Here is an 8,883-nt window from a genome sequence, read left to right on the forward strand (position 1 = left end):
TCTCTTGAAAATGATGACATCATACCACTCCCAAATATCTGGACCACCGATGTCGTTTCCCATCATATGCAGATTATCAAGATCTCGTTAAATATCGAAATGTGTAAAAGTTGCAGACTTATAGTTATAATATGCTCATATATTTTTGGAGCTGAACTGCTGTTTCTTAAAGTATTGGTGTTCTTTCTCTTTTTTTGTATAATTTTCTTCCTAAATATGTTTCATTGGACTCACGTATCTTCCTGCCTGTCCGTGTCACGTGCATTATTGTACACCATTATTGTCATATCAGTATCGAACCCACTCTTGGAAAAATACCAAGTGCACCCTTATTTTATTTTCACCAGAAATACATTTAAGTGAGCGAATTAACTACACGCTATACTAGTCATCAACTGCACATATGGCGCTCTGCAATAACAGAATACAGAAATGCAGAACTTTCAATGTAACATGCTTATATCCTGTAGTGTTCTTCTAACATGTCTACCTCCATATTCATAACATATGATATGATATTTCATGATAATGTAAATCATGCATTGCAAAAATCGTATCTCTCCCCCCCATCTCTCTCTCTTAACTTAAACTTTGACAACTTAATTATTTCTAATATGTCGTCCGCAGATACAACCGTTGTAACGTTCTACATACTGGCATGAAGTATATATTGTAGGCCTTTTCAACTTAATAGAACTTGCAACTACCATTATTGACCATCTCTGTACTATATATAATATTGTAACATGCAATAATGTTTTTTCTACCATATTGCTACCATATGTCATTATCACTATATATACCTTATAACATTTAATGTATGTGCTATATGTACAATTACGTCACAGGCTGCACTCTCCTAGCGTTTTTATATCATGAACAGATTACAAGATTATTTCTAAGGAGCAGGTCTGATCTTCATGACAGAAGACTTGATGGAGTACCGGTGAGCTGTCCACGGCCACCATTGTATACCATGTTCATGAGTCCCCCCACCGCCATGCTTGTAAAGCTGGTTCAGGTTAACTTGGTCACAACCAACATACCACCAACCACCATGACCGCCAAAGTCAGTTGCGCAGTTAGCGCCCGAAGCATCGTCGTTATCCTGGTCGTGTGTTGAAAATCTGCTACCATCATGATAACTTAACCCTAACCCACCATCCCCAGCAGTGCCGCTATAGGCACCAACATGCAGACGGTACTTTGCTGCTTCATCCTCGATATAGAACCTATCATATTCAGCGTATACCGTTCCCGAGGACCAATTGTCGAGATCAATGCGCAGAAGGTATACCTTCTCGTTAGAGATCTGATAGATCTTGTCGTTTCCGAGCCAAAACTCACCAACAAGAGCCCCAAACCCATTTTTGTAAGTTTCCCAGTCATTAGCAAAATCTACGGAACCGTCGAAGCGCTTCTGGAGGACAGTCCAGCCGCCGATCCCGGCTTCCATCTCACAGTAGACCTGAAACGAGGCTCCGGCGGCGTCTGGCTGGATGGTGTACACACTGCTGATGGTATGGCCTGCCTTGTAGATGTCGTCACAATCTGTAAGTCATTTTGAGTTACAATTTGACTCACATGCACAAAAAGGAAACATGAAAGGACGTTTATTTCACACATAAAGTGCACTTACCATGTCTACAATGAGCTTACGAAAGTCGGTGTTGGCAGAAAATTCAGGTCAAATATTAAGTATAAAGATTATAACAAACCTAGAAGAAAAGACAGGTCGATAGAGATTATATGTACCTCTCAGCGGGTTGACACCGTAACTGGAACAATTACAGCTTCCTGGTGGTCCAGGGAGTCCGTCACTGCCGTCCCGGCCGTCTGAACCGTTGGCTCCGGGTGAGCCCTCGGGACCAGGTGGACCCTCGGGACCGGTTGGGCCCTCGGGACCCTCGGGACCGGTTGGACCCTCGGGTCCGGTAGGGCCCTCGGGACCGGGTGGGCCAGGGGGTCCGGGTTGGCTACATGACCCAGATGAGGCAGGCGGACCAGGAAGACCTGGCGGCCCGGCAGGACCTGGAATCCCATCGCGACCGTCACGACCGCTGGGGCCAACAGGTCCGCCTACGCCGGGCATCCCCGGAGCACCCTGTGCACAGCCTGCACGGCAAAGTAAAGAGTAATGAAACATTGCTACATGTGGCAATATTTTGTCCTAATGTGATGTGCCTTTCACTATGACAAAGTCTGTATTCACCATAATAGACGTTTTGCTGCTCCAGTGCTAAGTAATGAGTCAACAATACTGCATATGGCTACTTGTATTTATGGCAGAGTGTAAAAAAACTAAGGCTGCACTCTCACTGCACTTGCGTCAAACTTGCGTCACTGCGGGGTTCGAAAGATACTGAAAGAATTTTCTTACTCTTTGTGTACTTTTTCGTCTTCTAAGTCATACGTTTCCGGATTACGCAATGATTTATAAAAGAAATTGGAGAAAATTACAAAACAATGACGCAGTGAAGGAACCCCGCAGTGACGCAAGCTTGACGCAAGTGCAGTGAGAGTGAACCTTAAGAGGGGACTTGATCTGCAACATTTGGGCAACTTCAATCCACAATATAACTTCGGTACTACTACTATCGCAGCGCAAAGGACTCTTACGGCATGGCATGTCTCATGGGAAACCATTGAAGGGTGCAATGTGAACATATTGGTACGTTAACCAAAGGTGGGAAGGCTTTGAATGTTGACAAAGGACAAATGTGTTTTCATGGCTGCAAACGTAAGGAGGTATGGAGGAGTTTCGGGCTTGATTTAATTTGTAAATTTTACTTCAATGTACTCCCAAGACAGGGGGGATTTGTTTGTTTGTTTATTTCTTTGCTAAGTTCGTCCTTACCTCCGAACGGCAGAGTCAGGCTGTTCGCAGCTCTCTTCGCCCTGTGGTGCATGCCGGGATCAGGACCGAAGGCACCATCCGCCGACTGGAAGAGATTCGGAACAGAAATTAACTGACTTACTGTACCACACTGCACTGTACTTTCGTTACCATGCAGTGATATGCTACATCATAGAATAAATTACACTAGAGTGTAGTATAGTATTATATCTTTTATAGTTTGATATAGTTCGTGTCGTTACCAAAAAATAACACAATTTCGCCTGGGTCTTCAATGTTGTTTTCATTTCAATAAACACTTCCTTCCTTCCTTCCTTCCTTCCTTCCTTCCTTCCTTCCTTCCTTCCTTCCTTCCTTCCTTCCTTCCTTCCTTCCTTCCTTCCTTCTTTCCTTCCTTCCTTCCTTCCTTCCTTCCTTCCTTCCTTCCTTCCTCCCCTCCCTCCCTCCCTTCCTTCCTTCCTTCCGTCCTTCCTTCCTTCGTTCCGTTCTTCCTTCCTTCATTCTTTCTTTCTTTTTCTTTCTTTCTTTCTTTTTTTCTTTCTTTCTTTCTTTCTTCTCTTTCTTTCTTTCTTTCTTTCTCTTTCTTTCTTTCTTTCTTTGTTCTTCAGTCATCGACCCATCCATTTATTCATTAAGTATTTTAAACTACATGTATACAACACAAGCTTTTGCTAAACTCTTACTACACGTTGTCAAACAATACTTTACCATGCTAATCTATCTTACAGACTAGACTAGCACAGTACTGTACATGGCTTTGCTTTGACTAAGCATATATTGCGCAATTCGCATCATATGCATGCTTATCTGCACTACAAGTATGTAGTCGTTGTTTTACAGCTTGCAATCAAGTAGTGCTTGTCCACTATAACTGTCTAATTGATTTTGATTCATGCAAAAATGTCCTAAAACAGTTTCCTGGTTTTGAGCAAAGTGGTTTTTGTACAGGGCTGAGAACAGCTAATGTATACTTTACTTTTAGAATTAAAAATGGACATAACACATAGATAATGCAACCATCTGCAGGTTTTGTCAATCGTCTCTTCCCGACATGTCACAAGTCAACAATACCCTGTCTGATGTTTGGCTAGTTCAATTAATTCACTCAATTAGATCTAATCTAGTAAATGTCAGAGTGCAAGAAGTAGCCTTCTGTATTTTTACGAGTTACGCACAAGTGACTTTATATCTAATTCATACTTTTGAACAAGACAAGACTTTGGTTCAATTTGCTTGAAGGTTAGCCATACACAGTTCGTACACAAGTATCTTAATTAGTCATCTAAAGAAGGTGAGTTTGCTGACATTCTTACCTCAGTGCTCTCCATACGATTGTTGTTTTCCCAGGACTTGTCTTTAGTCAAAGCCTTCAATTTCGTCTCCAGGGACACAAACCGCTCGTCGTTCGCAGACAGCAGTTGCTTGAGTTGCCAGTTCTGCAGCGCCAGCACAACCAGTGCCGAGACGACCAAGATAGCGCCTACGGCACAGGCTGCCTGGACTGCCGCCGACCGCACTCGGGACCTCCGGTCAGCATACACGGGCCCGGCAAGCCTCAGGTCCCCGTTCATCATCAGCTTCTCTGTACTCATCTTTTACAACTTAAGGGCAATTAAGCAAGGCTTCAATACAATAAAGTTATGATAGTTTTAAGCAAACTGAAGCAAATTCTACCCTTAAACTCTGAGGCACTGCGCTGACTGGCTGTATGCAGTAGCCCTCGCAGTAGCCCTCAGCGACTGAAGATATATTTTGAGTAAACGTTAAGATATAATCTTCCAGAACCTTGTCGAACAAGAAACTGGGAAAATCCCTTGTAGTTTTTTTTCTTGGAACAGTGTCGTTCCCTATTGGTTGTCAGCCCCGCTATTTCCTCATACGTCATGAGTGTGCATATATAATGACTGATTAAAGTTGTTTTCGTCTAAAGTCAGGAGCGCTCTGTTGAATCCCGCCAGGTGACACGGGTCACAGTTCAAACTAATCAGAAAACCCGTCCAGCCGCTCATGACGTAGTCCGTCTGGAGGTATCCTGGTGCCTGAGGCATCTACCCTGACTTTAGACAAAGGGTTTATATTTTGAAATGAAAACACATCAATTTTTCAATGAATCATTGTAGTTAAAATATAGGCCCTATTCATTACCAACTTGGCATCATCAGTGTCATGATGTTGGGTTTATGATTGTGTCATACGATAGCATTGATGTGTTTTGAATGATAAGATCACCTATCAGCATGTGACACCCCTTCCCAAATATCCAGTCCACTGTTGTTTGTCGAAATCAGAAGCGCTCGTAGTCCGTTTGGTCACATGTTACACGTGTTGTTTTCAAAGTGATAAAAAACCCTGTCCAGCAGCTCATGACGTAGCGGCCATTCAAAGATCTTCAACGATAACGTAGTACCTGAACCATGAACCCTGACCTTAGACAAAGGGTTTATATCTTGAGATGAAATAACAACAATTCTTATATACGCAACGCAAGACTTGGTCTTTCTAATTAGTATTGGTCTATGTCATGACCAACAAGACGTCATTTGCGATAAACTCGGTGTTATAGAGCGACTCCTCCTTCCTCGCCCACCACCTACTCTGCCCTGCACAAAGTGTCCCAGACTATTCCACACTGCTCTGGGCCTGAGCAGCCACTTCAGACATACCCACCAACAATCAGCAAATGAGACAGGATGGACATGAACTAATGCTCGGTCACGAGTGGACGCCGATGATGGTGTTTATTCTATTTATTTTGGACGCTTATGGCTGTTTTGTGTGACGTTACAGACACAAGCCTAATTTGGCAGTGTTGCCATCGGCGGTCTTCAACCTAGTAGAAAAACCCGTCGCTCTTCCGATCGTCGTTTTGGGATGAACCTTCAACTCTGACCCCGCCAGAGGTGAACTTGCTATGCTGCTATCTGTCTTTATTGTTGTACATTTAAACAGAAAATGACGTCGTGACTTGTTAACTTGAAAAATCTGTTGAAATTTCAATCTATCCTGGATACAACATATTAAGTATATTAGAATAAAAAAAAATGTCTGAAATTTACAGCCAAGAAAAACTTGGGAACATCATTGAGCACGTGTAGCTGTCCCTGGAGCTGAAATGTCATTTTCATGTGATGTAGTTGCGCCTTGGCTGGACTAGCAAACAGCGCCACCATGCGATATGTGTTGGTGTGGCAGGCCCTTGGGCAGAGGTCACGCGAAGACATTCCACACCACAGTGTAGTATTGGAATCAAACTCAGACGATGCTGTAATATTTATTGAAAATGAGGATGTCATTCCTTTTCCCAAATATCTGGACCATCGTTGTTGTTTCCTATCAGATGAAGATTATAAATATCTTGCTAAAAGATGTGAAATGTGCAAAAAGGTGCAGAGTTATAGTTAGTTAGTTAATATGCTCTTGTATTGTTGTAGCTGAACTGCTGCTTCTTAGGTTATTGCTGTCCTTTCTCTTTTCTGCATCTTTGCCCCTAAATATGTTTCATTGAACTCACGTATCTTCTTACCTGTCCGTGTATATGTGCATCATTGTACACCATGTTGGTCATATCTGTATCAAACGCACTCTTGGAAACAAATACCCTGTACACCTTATTTCATTTTCACCAGAAATACATTTGGGTGAGCGAATTAAGCACACACCATATTGGTCATCAACTGCACCTATGGCGCTGTGCAATGAATAACAGAATTCAGAAATGCAAAACTTCCTATAAAAAGTATGTAACATGCTTATATCCTGTAGTGTTCTTCTAACATGTCTACCACCATATTCATACCATATGATATAAATAATTCGTAATGTATATCATGCATTGCAATAATCGTCTTTCCTCTCTCTCTCTCTCTCTTAACTTAAACATTTGACATCTTTAATTATTTCTAACATGTCGTCCGCAGATACAACGTAACTTTCTACATACTGGCATGACGTATATATTGTAGGCCTTTTCAACTTAATAGAACTTGCATTTACCATTATTTAACATCTCTGTACTATATATAATATTTACTGTAACATGCAGTAATATTTTTCTACCATATTGCTACCACATATCATTATCACTATATATACCTTATAACATTTAATGCATGTGCTATATGCACAATACCTTACAGGCCACACTCTCTTAGCATTTTTATATCATGAACTGATTAAAAGATTTGTTTCCGTACCATTTAGAATTCTATAATTCTCTTCCTAATACAATATAAAAAAGAAGTCTCTAATATGCTGTACATGTGCAGGTATAACGTTGCTTTCTATATTATGTTCGGTACTGCCATGCCACATATATATACAGTGTAGTATTTTTCGCCAAAACGTTTTCTTAATACATCTCTGCACTCTAATTCACAACTTCTGACACACCTACATACATCTTGCCTTCTACAAAATTATTCCTATTCCTTTAGCGTACTGAAGTTGAACTTGATTATAGCATCTGGTATGGAACTAAGGACTGGAAAAGAATGGCTGAATGCATCGCTCAACTACTTTTCTTCCAATACATCTGACGTTACAAATAGTAAATCCCCTTGTTTTGTCGTCATTTCAACACCTCCCAGCTATACGTTTGCCCAATATATTTATGTACAAAGTGAAAGTTACTAAGATGATAACGTTAAAAGCTGCTCCAATGTTACAAATACTACTACTACTATTACTACTGCCCGTCACTCTATGCAGACTATGACACTACGTAAGGACAATGACAAAGGAGCAGTAAATAAAACAAATAGTATATGTGCAATCACATGTGTCCACCATGAAGAATGGCGTGTATTTCCACTCATACTTTGTTGGGAAAAGTGATGTGGAAAAACAAGAGAAAGAAAGATTGGATTTACATTTTGTTTTAATATACTTTTGAAGTTGTCCTTGCATGGGATGGTTGGAACTTAAGAATGAGCTGGGAAATTGATTTTAAAACAGTTTACCATCACAGCGTATGTTAGTATAGTGCCATCTTTTGATAATTTTTTTTTAAGCTGCAGATAAATCATTACTAGCCTGCTTTGGTGGGGCACCCAATGCTATTTACGACGAAGTCGTGAATGGTTATTTCTAAGGAGCAGGTCTGATCTCCATGGCAGAAGACTTGATGGAGTACCGGTGAGCTCTCCACGCTTGCCATTCTATACCATGGTTATAAGTCCCCTCACCGCCATGCTTGTACGGCTGGTTCAGGTTAACGTGGTCACAACCATAATACCACCAACCACCACGACCACCATGGTTAGTTGCGCAGTTAATGGTCGAATGATCGTCGTTATCCTGGTCGTGTGTTGAGAATCTGTGACCATCATGATAGCTTAACCCCCTCCCACCATCCCCAGCAGTGCCGCTATAGGTACCAACATGCAAACGGTACTTTGCTGCTTCATCCTCGATATAGAACCTATCATATTCAGCATATACCGTTTCTGAGGACCAATTCTCCAGATCAATGCGCAGAAGGTATACCTTCTCGTTAGAGATCTGATAGATTTTGTCGTTTCCCAGCCAAAACTCACCACTGAGGTCCCCAAACCCATTTTTGTAAGTTTTCCAGTCATAAGCAAAATCTACGGAACCGTCGAAGCGCTTCTGGAGGACAGTCCAGCCGCCGACTCCGGCTTCCATCTCACAGTAGACCCGAAACGCGGCCCCGAAATCGTCTGGCTGGATGGTGTAGACACCGCTGGTGGTGTGGCCTGCCTTGTAGACGTCGTCACAATCTGTATAATGTAAGTCATCCCAGATAGTGAACTTGCCGTTTGAACAAAGATTTGTGAAAGTAGGTGTTGGCATAAAATTCAGGTCAAATGTAGACTATGAAGATTATAACAACTCTGGAAGAAAAGGCAAGACGATAGACATTAACATATACCTCTAAGCGGGCTGACATCGTTACCGGAACAATTACAGCTTCCGGGTGGTCCAGGGAGTCCGTCACTGCCGTTCCGGCCGTCTGACCCGTTGGATCCGGGTGGGCCCTCGGGACCGGTCGGACCCTCGGGACCGGT

Source organism: Branchiostoma floridae, chromosome 10, assembly GCF_000003815.2.
Source record: "Branchiostoma floridae strain S238N-H82 chromosome 10, Bfl_VNyyK, whole genome shotgun sequence".
NCBI lineage: Eukaryota > Metazoa > Chordata > Leptocardii > Amphioxiformes > Branchiostomatidae > Branchiostoma > Branchiostoma floridae.